Genomic DNA, 15,648 nt, shown 5'->3' on the forward strand with positions numbered 1-15,648 from the left:
ATTAAATTAGCTTCAAACTCCCAAAAAGTACCTGTAAGTCTTATGTTGAAGAAGGTAACACTATAAAAGGTTAACCTTTATGTCTGGAGCTCTTCTTATGCTGTTGCCACATTCCATCACTATAATTAGGAATATAAAGATCAATGGCAACAAATGTAACTGGAAACAGAACCATAGGATATAGACACAGGCCTTGAGCAGACATAATGGTATACACATAGACCACATGTCTTCAGGCATTTATTTTAAACAGGGTCTCACTGTGTAGAGCAAACTAGCCTCAAACTAATAGAGCGTTTGCCTCCCAAATCCTGACTGAAAGCCAAACTACCACACCCTGCCCTCAGGTAGTTCTAAAACAGCAAAAAACATAAAATAAAATAAAGTAAAATAATAAAAGGCAAAGGTAGAGAATTAGTCAGATAAACAATTAAAAATTAAAATTAAAGAATTAATGTATGTTGTTAAAATTAAGAATTCATTGGATGGGCCTAAAAATAGCTTTAATACCTGTAATTTGGGGTGGGGTTATGGGGGGGATGTATGTGAGCCAGAACACAGGTCAAAGAAAACTCCAGAGTGAGGCTGAAAGCCACAAAGATGAGAACATGTAAGGCAAGCATAGATTCCACAGGGGAACACTGCAGGGTTTAAACTATGGCTAAATTGAAAGTCTACAAAGACAAGGTAAAGAGTGAGCCAAATTCTTGAGATAACCACAGTGGGGCATTTTCTAATCACACATCAAAAGTCACAGGAAACCCCAAATGGCCAAACACAGATAAAAACCCAAAACAGAGAAGATTAAAAAAATACACCAGAGGACAAAAAACAAGTGACCTTTGAAAAAACAAAATGAATAGCAAAACCTACCAGACCCTTAAGTTTAGAGTCAGTGTGCCACAGAAACACTAGAAACCAGAAGAACTTTGAAAGAAGTCCTGGACCAGCATGGTTGAGCAGACAAAGGTCCAAGCCAGTAAGCCAGATAAATTGAGTTCAGTCCTTGCAAGACCATGATGGAAGAAGAGAACCAACTCCTACACATTGTCCTCTGACCTCCACACTGCACTGTGGCTGTGTGTGTGCATGCACTTGACACAGACACACACAAACACACACACACACACACACACACACAGCCAAACATAATTTTGAAGAAAAAATATCAAAGGAAAATGACCACCTGTGAATTTTTATGCTTTGACAATATTTCCTTCAATAGTAAAGATGAAATCAAGTCTTTTTTTTAACTAGAAAAAAAAAACTTACTGATTCTCATCATAAACTAAACATGGTGGTAGAACACCCTATAACCCCAGAACTCAAGAAGCCAAGGAAGAAGAGTTGAGAGAGACAGAGACAGTCAGACACACAGACACAGAGAGACAGGTAGACACACACGCAAATACCCACCTACCCTCACACATACCCACACACACACACTCATACAGAGAGGTGAGAGAGGGAGAGAGATTAAAATTAAAATCCCACAACTCTAACCTTCCAGAATTTTTTATACACAGTTTATCAGATCACTACGAGTCACAGAAGACAGGTGCTCTGACACATGAAAGATGCATACAAAATTACTCAGGACAGAGCTAGGTTTGAATATCTGTCCTAAAAGCTGAAAATGGTCATGCCGTAACCTGGTTCTTCTGCAGATACATCACTTTTGCCAAATGCTTCTGAGTGTTCTTGTCACTTATCATGTCACAGAGCCATGTCCCCAGCCCACTGGAAATTTTTGTCTTCAGGCACATGATGCTTGGGTCCCCAGTTCCCCTCAACAGATAGTTCTTAACACACAGAGTCACATGGGCCTGCCTGTGCTAATTGCTGTAGTGGGAGTAGGAGAGCTCGGAAATATGTAAGCTGTGATTTCTACCCTTGGGGAACTCCTAAGTTAGCTGAGGAAGTGAGACATAAATCATATAATATATAATGCTAACTAATAATTCTGTAATTATCATAATAAAACGATGCAGTAGAGACCAGACAGCAGTCTGTGCTTAACTGCCAACTAAGTTACCTAGTTCATAAGGAATACATAAATCCACTATTAATTGGATTCCCAAGGAAAGCATTTATGACAGAGGAAGAACAGATCATTGGATCAGAGGAAATGCCATGCCAAAGAGAGTTCACCAGATGAGCTAGCTAAGATAAAGAAGGGTCAAAGCCGGGCTGTGGTGCTGATGAGGACAGAGAAACCGCCTCAGGCAGCATTACAGAAGAACCTCCTGAGTCACCCAGCACTGGAAAAGCAAATCCTAGGTATTTAACATTAATCTTCAGTAACACACACAACAGCCTTAACCACCAGATATTGTTATTTCCATTTTAAAGATGAGTAGAAGGAAGCCCATCCCAAAAGATGAGTTAAATACATTAAAAAAAAAAAGTTAAAAGAGAGGGGGAAGGGGGTTGAGGGGAGAGAAAGTCAGAAAGAGGGAATGATGCATCCTCTAAAAACAGAAAGGGGGAAATTATCATAAAGTTAAAGGACGGTAACTAAACATTCAGTAGTATTCTTAGCATGCAATAATCATTCACCAAATTCTCATTCACATCTTATAGAATATTCTAGATCCCTCACACTGACTGAAGTGTGTAAGAGCATCCATGCACAAGTACACAGACGGGGAGAGACTGGAGCTGAGTAACGACAGCCATCATGATTTCCAACACCACATTCATTCCAGAGCTTATAAGGAGCCAAGTGCTTCCCGAGTACAAGCCACCGAGGCCAAGTGTCTTCTCTCTGTCCTGTAGTGGAGGAAATGAAGCCACTTACTTAGCCTGACCTCAGAGAAGCAACAAGGCTCAAGCGCCAATCCAAATCTTCCTGCCTCCAAAACCCAGTGTTTCTCAGACCTTCAGCAATAGCTCACTAAAGCATAGTGGGATGTGTTTAAACGTTTTGTTGTTGGTTGGTTGGTTGTTTTTACCAAGATTACTATTCTTAGTTTATGATCAGCAATTTTAATTTAATTTTAATGGACTGAAGTATAGAATATAAAATAAAAGAAAGCCTACAAATAGAGTCAACATAATTGTAAGAAACTTCCTTCTATTTCAGATCTCGTCATATATGGTGCTTGGCAGAGTTAACATTAATACTGTGGCTGATAAAGTTTAAGAAACAAGATGCAAAAGAGAAATAAAAAGAGACAAAAATAAATACATAAATCCATTCTTAGTAACCACGGCCTACTAGGAGATAGAAATCAATGTACCAGAGTTTACTGGCATTTGCTTGCACAGAAATATCACCTTCAGAGCTAAGACAATATGCCATGATATGTTAAGGAGGAGGTGTGAGACCCTCACATTTGGCTGAGTTTCCTCTGTCCCAGTCTATGGCATTTGTTCATATCACTCCACATATTCTGGTGGAACCCTGGAGCAGTAAGTCAACAACTTCCAGTCATGAAGACAGAAAGGTGTTTTAACATTTCAAAGGAGCGCCAAACATAGGGAAAAGGCTAATGTTATCTATACCAATAAAATGCTGATTCTCACAAAGTTTTGTTAAACTTCATCTTTGTTTTCAATTTTGTTGTCTTATGAAACTGTTTAAAAAATATATGTCAGATCCATCAAAGAATACACTCCAGGGTGCTGCTGGAGGTGAAGAGCTACAATGAGCAGCTCATGGCCATCTGTAACTCTAGTTCCAGATCTGATGTCCTCTTTTGGCCTCTGCAGGCACTGCACACACACACACATACACACACACACACACACACACACACACACGGTGCGCATACATACACTCGGGTACACACAGATGCACATAAAATAAATTCAAAGAACAGGTTTCAAGTTTGTCCAAGTAAAATGCTTCCCAAGGCATCATAAGGACCTGGTCCCCAGAGTCCATGTGAAAAGTCAGGCATCATAACAGCATAACACTGCTGTCCCCACAGAGACCTCAAAGACAGAGACAGGATGATCCCTGGAATTTGCCCACCAGCTCATCTAGGTGAACCAGCTCCAAGTTCAGTGAAAGATTCCATCTCACAAATAAGGCATATAAAGAAGAAAGCCAACAGCAAACTCTGGCCTCTATATGCTTATATAGAAGTGAACTGGTGTACACTTACACACACCACGTGCATGCACAATCTCATGTGCGGGCGAACACACACAGAGACAGAGACAGAGACAGAGACAAACAGAGAGAGCAGAGACAGAGAGAATGTTTCCAGTCTGTTGTTCTCTCCACTAAGTTAAAAGCAATGAAATCATTAATTCTATTACTAGGAAAATGGACCTTCTGAAGCATCACAAGCCATAGCCACCTTTTCTGTTTTGCATTTATCCTGGTCTCTAAAACAATATTTTGCAATATTATTACCTAGCAAACTTTGAAAGTAAATTCTCTAGCTTGGGAACAGGAATCACTTTCATTATCCTAGAGTAATTTCTATATGCCACTAAGGGGGGGGTGGGGTGGGGAGAACCACTGCCACTTAGTGCCCATTAATCTAATGGCCTTCCGCATCCCTGATGGTTAACAAACATCTCCAAATGAGTGATGGGACAGGAGGAGGCTAATGGTGAATAGAGTTCATTACTAATGGAAAGCAAATGCATATGAAATTAAAATTCCAAAATGCCTTTATCACAAAGCAGGCTTCCCACACTGAGAATCACACTGATTATAGTTTAGTATATCTGCTTTTTACACAGAATTTTCTGATTAGGTGAGTTCTGGGTCCTTTTGGAAGATATCATATTGCCAGAGCAATTTTACAAAATGACATTGTCTCTGGGCACAGACTATCCTGGTGCCCAATGCAGTTTGACTTAGTTTCTGATCATAATGTGTAGTGTTGTGTGACTACCATAAACACACAGCAAAACCGCCTCAGGGTCTTCATATGTATGCTCAAAAAACACTAACTTATCGCCAGTTTGAGGTATGACAGCTGACATAGTGGTCATCCCAGAAAGTGGTCTCATTACAGCCTCACAAGAGCTCTTCTGCTACAGGATAAGCTTGCCGATGCAGGAAACTTGTGATGCTCCTGCCCCTGTGTTTTGCTCAGAGGCCCCACTGGGTTTAACAAGCATCTCTGGGACAAGTGCTAAAAAGCCCAGGTTAAACACAGAAACTAGAAAACAGCTAGGCCTCTTCACTGCTGATTGGTTCCTTAGTACTTGGCGTCACTCATCACCATCTCCCTTACTCTCCCTCCTACTGCCATGCTTAGCCACTCAGCACTTAGCCAGCTGCTTCCATGGGGCTGCCTTGGACCACACCCTCTCCATCTTCACCAGGGCAGCCGGTTAGTGGTACTGCCTTCTTCACCTGGGATGCCCAGCCAATCCTGCAGCGGGTGATTCAGTCCGTTTCCAAATTCTACTTGGCAATCTCAGAAGTGAGTCTGCAGTGATCACGAACATGTCTAGAACTTTCCTTTTGGTATCTTTTTGACAAAGTCCATCCCTCTCACTATGACCTACAACGGTCCTTCCTAGGTCTCCAGAATCATCTTAGTATCTCATCCAGCTCTGCCCACTGAGTACAGCAGTCCCCAGCTTGCTCTTCTGTCTTGACCTAGCTCTCTTGCTTTTGCTCTCTGGAATGTTCTTGGTCCCATGTACATTCCAACACAGTAGCTCTATTTCCTTACTACAAATGGATCCCATCGACTTCCCTCATTTGCTCATGCTGCAAAACATCATGATAGGGCTGAACACTTGACTCATTACCTCCCCTGACCATTCAAAGCCTCCCCAGGTCTCGGCACTTTTATTTCTCAGCTTCTCCTCTCAGTCCTCTCCTCTCAGCCTTCACCTTCCTCAAGCCTCTGGATTCACCCCCCTCTTCAATGTCAACAAATGATCTTGAAGGTGGCTTCATGGAGAACACAGACACCAACAGGCTCTTCCTTATAAATTTCTTATTCTCCTCCACGTCTGTGGATTTCTGTGATCTCCTTTTCTGGTTTCTAACTATGTGGGAACCATTAGCACACAGCTGCAGCATTGAAGGCATGCCAAGGTTGACTTCTGAGCTATTGTTTGAGATCTCTTTGAGACAGAAAAAACAATGTTGGGTGGTCAATTAGATGCATGAGGCTGGAGCTCTGGAAAAGGTCTAGTCAGGAAATGGCCAACTAACCCTCTGGATATTTCCAAATGCTATCTCTTCTAAAATGACTACAACTTAAGACGCAAAAATCCCCATGTGGACTCATAATGCAACCTCTGACAGTTATTTAATATACATTTACTGCCTTCCAGGGTCTGTTTCATTTTTTTCTATGCTTCTACCCACCAAGACAAAGGCCCCCTGGAGCTGGAAGCCTGTGTTGATGTTACTATATGTGCAATAGTGATGACTACAGTTGTGCACACTGCACCTACGAAGTATAAATCAGTTTTACCCAGCAGACTTTTGCAACAATCAACTTTATCTATAGGGTCCAATAAGCTTCTTGCTAGTCATTTATACACAGACTTGCTAGTTGTTTATAACACCTTACCTAAGAATGAAAGACAGATCTAGCCTTCCCTAGTCAGAATCAGCCATCAGATGCCTAGTACAAACAAAGCATCTGCCCCAGACAACCCCATGGAGGTGCCAGAAAAGTTGTGCTAGCCACTAGCCATCGAAAGCATACTATGCTGGGAAACTCAGTTTGAAAACAGCCTGACTCATATTCTACAAGCTTAGTCACCTCTTAGAACACAACCTATTACTAAGTGGAGAATCTTGAGTGTGAACAACTAAATGATCCAGGTCTAGACATGCAAGCTCCTGCAAATAGCACTGGCTGTCAAGTCCAGAATTTTCCCCACACTCAGCAGAAGACTATTAACAACAGCTACCAAGTCCAAATACTTAATGGTGTCGTGCAAGTTATAGGCATAAAAAGCACCAGCTTCATGTATTCACCAGCATGAAGGTGTTTTTGTGATTTCTACTTTACAGCTGAAGAAGCAGATCCTTGAGGTTAAATAAAGTATCCAAGGTTACAGAACTCCTGATCTCTAAAGCAGCCATCTTAGATCCATATTATTTCCCTTCTGGGTAAGGAACGCATATACTTGCAGGCCAAAATTGGGTCCACAAGGCCTGAATGTCACCATCTGACCCCCATCCATATTGGGAGCCAGTACTGCAGTGGCCACAGGTGGGGCAGGAAGATACAGTACAACAAACCCAGTGTTAGCTCCAGGGCTAAGCTTACTGAATAAGAAACCATTTTCCAATCTCCTTTATCCAGCTTTCTCTGGTGCCTTCCTGGAAAAAAGGAATTAACAGAAGTCACCACACACCCTAACCAAACACAGCTTTACTTTTGTAGTTGCCCAAGGAACACAGTATTTCCTGACTCTCTGTGTGCTAAGAAACAAGTACTTTCCCTCTCTCCATCCCTTCCCTTAAGAAACAGGAAGAACAGAATTCCTCCTGTCAAAAGAAAATGCAGAGACCAAGAGTGAAACACACTGAAGGAAAGGCCATCCAGAGACTGCCCTACCTAGGGATCTATCTATCCCATCTGCAGACACCAAACTCAGACGCTATTGCTGATGTCAAGAAGTGCTTGCTGACTGGAGCCTGGTATAGCTGTCTCCTGGGAGGCTCTTCCAGAGCCTGACAAATACAGATGTGAATGTACACAGGCAAACATCAGACTGAGCATGGGGACTCCGATGGAGAAGTTAGGGCAAGACTAAAGGAACTGAAGGAGTCTGCAACCTCATAGGAAGAATAACAAAATCAACCAACCAGACCCCCCTCCAAAAACTCCCAGGGACTAAACCACTAAACAAAGAGAACACACGGGGAGGCCCATGGTTCCCTCTGCATATGTAGCAGAGGATGGCATTGTAGAACTTCACTGGGAGGATGATGTGGAGTTCCTGTGGAGGCTGAAAGAGCCAGGGAAGGAGAATGCCAGGACAGTAAAGTGAGAGTGGGTAGATGGGTGGGGAACCCTCATAGAGGCAGGGGGAAGGGCAGGGGATATGGGTTTGCAGAGAGGAAACTGGAAAGGGGGATAATATTTGAAATGTCAATAAATAAAGTAAGCAATAAAAATTATTATTAAAAAAAAACAGGAAGAGGAAAGAACCAGAGGAGGCTCCCCCAATTATACCACTCAGGCACATCTCCAGTTGCTTCAAAGTAACTTCCTGAAGCAGGGTCACCTGGCCAGAGCACAGGCTCCCTGGTTCTCAAAGGAACAGAAAGCAGAGGAGAAGCATGCGCCCTGCCTGGCCCTGTTTCTGATTAGCCTGGAGAGCTATTTCAGGAGTGTAAGTTCCACAGAAAGCTAATGTTCCACCACCCTGATGTTACTTTCACATTAACACTTACTGAAGGTGTTGGAAGCCACTAAAGCACCTTTCCTATCTGCCCATCTCTGTCTCCTCCCAACTGATAGGGAGAAGAATAACAAGCTAGGAGGCCATGTTGCTTCCCACTCCAAAATAATTTCCCAAGCCTGAGAACTATTCCAACCACTTAAGTATCTCAGCACTTTGTTTGTCCTGTACTTCTCAATACTAAGTGACTTCTCTTGGCTTTCAGGCAAAGATTTAAACTTTCCCTCCTATCTTAGGGTTTTGCTGCTGTGAACAGACACCATGACTAAGACAACTCTTACAAGGACAATATTTCACTGGGGCTGGCTTACAGGTTCAGAGGTTCAGTCCATTATCATCAAGGTGGAAATATGGCAGCATCCAGACAGGCATGGTGCAGGTAGAGCTGAGAGTTCAACATCTTAATCTGAAGGCTGCTAGCCGAATACTGGCTTCCAGGCAGCTAGGATGAGGGTCTTAAAGCCCATGCCCACAGTGGACACACCTACTCCAACAAGGCCACATCTACTCCAACAGGGCCACACTTTCTAATAGTGCCTCTCCCTGGGCCAAGCATATATACACCATCATACCTCCCAAGAAGAGTTTTTAAGGCCAGCAGAGCTCCAGCTGTTAAAATGAGCCTTACTAATTTGATAACACTATGAAATATCTGGATGCTAATGGCAAGCCATCTTGCCTGTCTCATAGCTAATTAATTTGACAACTTAGGTTTTTGCTTTGAGTTAGGGTCTCAATACGGCCCCATATAACTCAAATTAGTCTCAAACACCTGATCCTCCTGGCTTCATCCTGTCTCTGTCTCCTGAGGGTTACTCAACACTCAGCAATATGGAAAGTTGTTGAGTGTTGTTACTGTTGTTGTTAAAGAAGAGTTTCATGCTATGTAGTCAATGATGACTTTAAATTGGTCCTCCTGCATTTACCCCTTGAACAATAAGATTACAAAAGTGTGCCCACCATGCCCAGTCCCCTCATGCATGAAGCACACGATCAGCTACTGACCAACATCCTCAGACCCAATGTTTAATGAGATTTTTGAAAGACTATTATTATCTAAGTTATTCATGTGTGTGCAGATATGCAGGTACATGTGCCTGTGTGTAACACACAGATGCCAGAAGAGGGAGTCAGGCATCTTCTATCTTTTCCTATTCCTTTAAAATAAAGTCTCCCCTTGACTTGGGGCTTGTGTCTTCTTACTAGACTAGGATCCCAAGGTCCTCGTGTCTCTGTACCACTTGGAGCTGGAGGTTCCAAGTGTGCACAGCTTTGTTATGTGGGGACTGGGATAGGAATTCTAGTTCGTTGTTTGAAACGTCTCAATGAGTCATTACGATCTCCATAGGGTTCAGCACTGTCTTTCTTTATCATAGAGTAAGATAACGACCATTAAGCAGAATGTAAGATGATATTTGGTGTCTTTAGTGTTTGGATGCCTCTAGGACATTCTAGATACCCAAAGGCAAAAGGTGTACCAGGAGAGACCTCCTTGGCTTCTATGTGTCTCCTAAATGTGCAGAGTGAACCTGTAGCTCGGGCATCTCTTATTTCTTATATGAGATAAGAACTGGAATTTTTGTAAATGAGAAATCAGTCTGGTGTTATAAAACTCAGAAACCCCCTAGTCTCTGCGACTCACTCCACAACTTAAAAGCTGTTAAGTGATGGTGACGGGGGGGCTCACTCTCAATTGCATCCACTTTCTAGGGAGCTACTTCAAGAACCAAATGCAGAGGGTAGCAGAAGCCAAAGTCTTCATGATTCCATTTCTCTCCCCCAAAATAAATGAAACTTTCTCAAAGTTTGTGATAATTGAATTCTGAGCATATAAATAAATAGCATTTAGTTAATAACTACTAATGACTGCAGATACAAAATTTATGATTAAAGATATTTAAGGAAAGATTGGGGCTGTAGCTTAATCATGGAGCACTTGTCTAGAAAGTACAAGGCCTTGGGTTCAACCTAAAGTAAAAGTAACCTAAAATATATGTGCAAAAGAAAAAAAAGAAAAGATGCATTAGAGAGAATATTAGCATCAGAGAGGGTTGACATGGCCACTCTTATTACCTAAGACTGTATCTGACCAACAGTGCTTTACTATACACACACACACACACACACACACACACACACACCTCTCCATAAAAAGAAAACCTCTGTAAAAGAAAAGCAAAGGTGCTTTTCAAACCTTGTTCATACTTTTGAACCATTAAAGTTGAGTGAAATATGTAGACTCCTGGAAGATGTTTAAATACAATGTGGCAGAGTAAAATAATGAGATACTGAGAATGTGTGTTGGTTTGAATATGCTTGGCCCAGGGAGTGGCACTATTAGAGAATGTGACCCTGTTGGAGTAGGTGTGGCCTTTTTGGATTATATGTAGGCTTTAAGGCCCTCATCTTAGCTACTTAGAAGCCAGTATTCTGCTAGCAGCCTTCAGATGAAGATGTAGAACTCCCAGCTTCTCCTGCACCATGCCTGTCTGGATGCTGCCATATTTCCACCTTGATGATAATGGACTGAACTTCTAAACCTGTAAGCCAGCCCCAATTAAGTGCGGTCCTTTATATGACTTGCCTTGATCATGGTGTCTGCTCACAACAGTAAAACCCTAAAACAAAATGCCAAAGTATGATTTGTATGGGAATGCTCAAAACATTGGGATGAGAAGTGAAGGAAGAAGCAGGTTTTTCAGCTGTCAAAGTAATTAAGATTCATGCACAAACTACTGGAGGTTCTGTGCCACAGGTTACACAGCAGGCTTCCACGTGGGCACCGTGGAAGAGGACTATTGTCATTGAACAACAAAGCCATTTTCTCCTTCTGTGTTAGTGACAATCATAGCTGACCCATCCCTAGTGCTCCAGCTAAATGGCACTTGTGATCCTCAGGACACACATTTGCCTGGCAATTTAAACCAAGGGGCAGTTGTCTGGCTTCAAACTGGACAGCTGGGGATGGGGTCATACCCTAACACGAAAGCGGCCAGCACAGAAGATGTGGACGTTTCCTGAACAAAGTGAAAATATCTTGAAGGCAGAAGAAGCCCAATGCCTTCAAAAACGTGTGTTAGCCTGTACTCACTGTGGGGCCTGCATTTCCTAGCCTGTGCTCACTGTGAGTCCTGAGTTTCCCAGCCTGTTCTCACTGTGAGTCCTGAGTTTCCTAGACTGTTCTCATATCAACAGAAGGCCTGAACTTTAGCTGAGAAAGTAAGTATAATCTATCTATAGAGGATACCCTCCTGAGCCCACAGAAGAGAGCCCTCAGCAGAGCAAAGCAAACAAATGCTCTGGCTTGAAAAAGTCCTCCCCCACCTCCCAGCCCCACAAAAATCTCATCTACCAAAAACTGTGAATGTGACTTTTTTTGAAAGTGGTATCTCTGAAGATGTATCCACATTTAAAAAAAAAAAAAAAAAGGCTATCTTGAATTAAAGTAGCCTGCCTACCTGCTTCAGGGAAGGAGATGGGGTTTTCTTCTACTCTTCTAGACTCTTTGGCCTGGCTACAAATTAAGATGACATAAGGCAGATTAACAAGAGAAAAGTCCTATCTAAAACCCTATCTAAACCATACACACGGACATCCCACTGAATTTGAGACTCAAAAGGAAGCAGGTGATTGAAGTGTAAACAACATCTTGAGCTACAGAAGCATTTGGGGCTTATGTGGGATTGTGGTTACATATGGAGAGGTGTGTGTGTGTGTGTGTGTGTGTGTAGTAAAGCACTATTGGTCAGATACAGTCTTAGGTAATAAGAGTGGCCATATCAACCCTCTCTGATGCTAATATTCTCTCTAATGCATCTTTTCTTTTTTTCTTTTGCACATATATTTTAGGTTACTTTTACATAGCTTCCCAGATGTACTCCTGCACCTGAGTTTCCCATAGTAATCAGCTTGAAAAGAATACCAGAGAAGTATATCTGGGGTGATATATTCAGGGTTTTAGTATTACATTCGAGGGGGCATAGACTGAGCTCATTCTTCAAGTCCCATAAGATCAATGTCTTTCTTTGAAGAGAGGGAGGGAGAGAGAGAGAGAGAGAGAGAGAGAGAGAGAGAGAGAGAGAGAGAGAGAGAGAGAGAGAGAGAGAGATTGAAACAATCCATCTACACAATCCGTCTACACAATCCATCTACAAACCACAGAATCAAGTCCTGCCAGCAACCACCAGAAGGAAACCAGGGAAGGCACCCACGAGCTTCTCCCCCGAGGCTTCAGAAGAAAGCAATTTGGCCAATACCTTGATTTCAGGCTTCTGGCTTTCAGAACTGAGAGGATCCATTTCTGTTGCTTTCAGTGGCACACCATCATTTGTGGTCACCAGAGTAGCCACTGATGAAGAAGGAAGGCCAGCGTGGTAAGCATCGGGACTGGCATAGTGCAAGCTTCAGCAGGGAGACAAGGCAGAGGCATCCTCAACATGAAAGAAGGAACGCCATGGGGGGCAGCAAAGGCAGATGTAGGAAGGAAACAGAAGCTGGGAGACAGATGCCAGGCTTCCTCTACAGAAGACAGCAGCCTTGTGCAGGAGCAACAACAGGAGCCAGGGGACAAGGACAGCAACTCAGATGCAGAGAGGCAAACATGGAACTTGACAGTACCATGTGCACACAGCTAGACACGTACAGAGTAAATACAGTCAGAATAAGAGGACGAAATTACACCAGCAGAAGGCTAGACTCATGAAGGGCACTGGGTTAGTGGTGGAGAGGGAATTGGTTTGAATTAATGATTTTTCACATATGTAAGGTTGGAGAGATGGCTCAGCAGCTAAGAGCACAGCTGCTCTTCCAAGGTCCTGAGTTCAATTCCCAGCAACCACAACCACATGGTGGCTCACAACCATCTGATGCCTCTTCTGGCATGCAGGTGTACATGCAGACAGAACACTCAGATAGATGTGAAAAAGCATGTGTGTACATATGTACATGTACATGGTGTAAACATACATATATGTCAATGTATATATGTGTTCTCTATCCTTCTCTCAGAAGGCCTGGGATGAGCAACAAAAACCTCAAGAGCAATGCCCCAATCAAATCTTAGTTTCAGACTACTCCACTAACCAGAACCAGAGATTCTTAAAACGATGGTTGATTCCAAGGCCGGGCCAAGGAACACAAAAGACAAATCTTATCCAAACTGTTTGCTTACTTATTTGGGGCAAATAATAATAATAATAATAATAATAATAATAATAATAATAAAGAAGGTTTTCAAAAGATAGCAAACATATCAAAAAGGAAAAGAAAAGAAAACATGGCAGCAGACGTCATCTTAAAAAGTCCACACTGGCGAAATCAGACAGAATATGAGCATCAAATAAGTAATAATAAAAATGTAAGGATCCACAAATAAGTAAACAGAGAGTAAGCTTTTCCATAAAGAAGAATGCCAATCAACAAACAGAACAATGGAAACCGAACATTAACATTTGGTACCTAGCAAAGCAGTAGGCCTTCAATTAAGAAGTGCTGTAGTAAATATTAAAATGATGGCTTATCTCTTCATCGGACGAGGTCTCACACCATGGATGCCACTCTAGTATAGAGCCAAGCACACGGACTCTGTCACTCGGTCCACGAGCCGCCTCTTCTGGGGATTCCTTTCCCAGGCGGTTCACTCCGTCCGTCCCGGTGCTTCTGTCTGGAAAATGGAGCACGTTGGCAGGCATAGCATGTATAGCCAACACTTAGAAGGCTGAAGCAGAAGCATCATCACAAGTTCAAGGCTACAAGGGCTCCATAATAATTCTGAAGCTGGCCCGGGCTATGCTGTGAGATCTTGTTTCAAAAAATAATATAGAAAGCTGGTGAGATGGCTCAGTAGGTAGAGGCACCTACTGCCAAGCCCAATGGCCTGGGTTCAATCCCCAAAACACACAGTAGAAAAAGAGAACAGAACACAGCAAGTTATCCTCTCATTTCCACACACCAGTCCTAGCACATACCTCCAATAAATGTAAAAATGAAGGAGAAGGAGAAAGACTGGCAAATGCTAACGTGTAATAGAAACAACTGACAAATGAAGGCCTCTGTGTAGTCTTAAAGGTATCTCTCACAAAATATTTTTACTATGAAGGCGGAAATAACTCCACAACAAAAAAGGCTAGCAAGTCCTTAATCAAGTGAGGAAATGAATGTCATTGGGAAATGGACAAATCAGAGTCATATGTGAGCCACACGAATGCGAGATGAGAGCATCAAGCCTGTGAGGATATAATTTGAAAGTATCTGACCTGAATAACATCATGAGGAAATGCCCAAGGAGGCCAGATTGGCAGATATTCTGTAGGATAATGGCCTCTAATTGTCAAAAAAATGTCAAGTTCATGCAAGCTGAGAACAGATTAAGAGGGAAGGGTTCCTGAATGCAATGCCTGGCCCTGAATCAGACTCAGCACAAAGGCCATTATTGAGACATCTGGCAAACTTGAATGGGTCTGTGGATTAATGGTACCAATGCACCAGTGTGTTTCCTGGTGCTGGTGGTCATGCTGTGGTAATGTGTCTTTGATGTAGGAAAGACACACTCAAGTGTGCAGGAGAAATGGGACATCAGAGTTACAAGTAACTTGCTGAGAATTGGGGGGGGGGGGGTTGAAAAAAATTCTTTGTACCATTCTTGTAACCGCAGTCTAAGTCTCAAATTAGTTCAAAAGGGAAGGACTTGGCAGGGAAGACAATAGCAAAGTATGTAAATAATTTGCAAGGAAGGAGAAAAACAAATTTCTGAAAATACAACAAACCCTAGAAAATGCTTTTTGTGCCTCAGTTACACCGCTATTTTCCCTGCCCCAGGAACTCAGTGTACACCATTACCCATCTATCCTGCCTGGTTTAAGGGATGACCCAACGAAGCCACAATTATCTGGTCAATGAGCCTCTGAGCTTCATTTCCTGGGAAAGATGGACGGTACCAATTCATAATTCACTTAAAACAGTTACAGTGCACAGAAAATTTAAAAGATGACCAATGAGGTTGTCTGCTGGCTTAGAGGAGTTTCTCAAATTTTGACATCAAAATTTGACCTCCAGTGAAATTCCTATACTAAAATGTTTAAAAGGGCAGCTTTTTACATGTTAAAACACCATTGATTTCACAGAAGCATTGAGTGTCCTCATCCAGGTTAATGTGATAACAAAGGAAAACATCACATTCCTTGCTGGGCAGCCACCACATGTATACATCTTAGAAGCCCCCACATACTGAGCCCCCATAGTCAAATTCCCAAAACCTTTCTATTTTCCACCAGCCCCTAAAATTGTTCCAGCAACATC

At 42.5% G+C, this 15,648-nt stretch overlaps 1 protein-coding gene across 4 annotated transcripts in view; it reads right to left on the reverse strand.

The window, feature by feature from the left end:
• The window catches only part of IRF2 (interferon regulatory factor 2), a 104,801-nt gene that overhangs the window by 60,175 nt on the left and 28,978 nt on the right, over positions 1-15,648 (reverse strand). For 2 of the 4 annotated variants that reach the window (XM_080928288.1, XM_080928289.1), the window contains exon 2: positions 13,810-14,014. The exons of the other annotated variants lie outside the window; for them this stretch is intronic. The gene's annotated coding sequence lies outside the window, so the exon portion shown is untranslated. The remainder of the gene's footprint in view (positions 1-13,809; positions 14,015-15,648) is intronic. 4 annotated transcript variants of the gene reach the window in all.

This window comes from Micromys minutus (genome assembly GCF_963924665.1).
Source record: "Micromys minutus genome assembly, chromosome: 14".
NCBI lineage: Eukaryota > Metazoa > Chordata > Mammalia > Rodentia > Muridae > Micromys > Micromys minutus.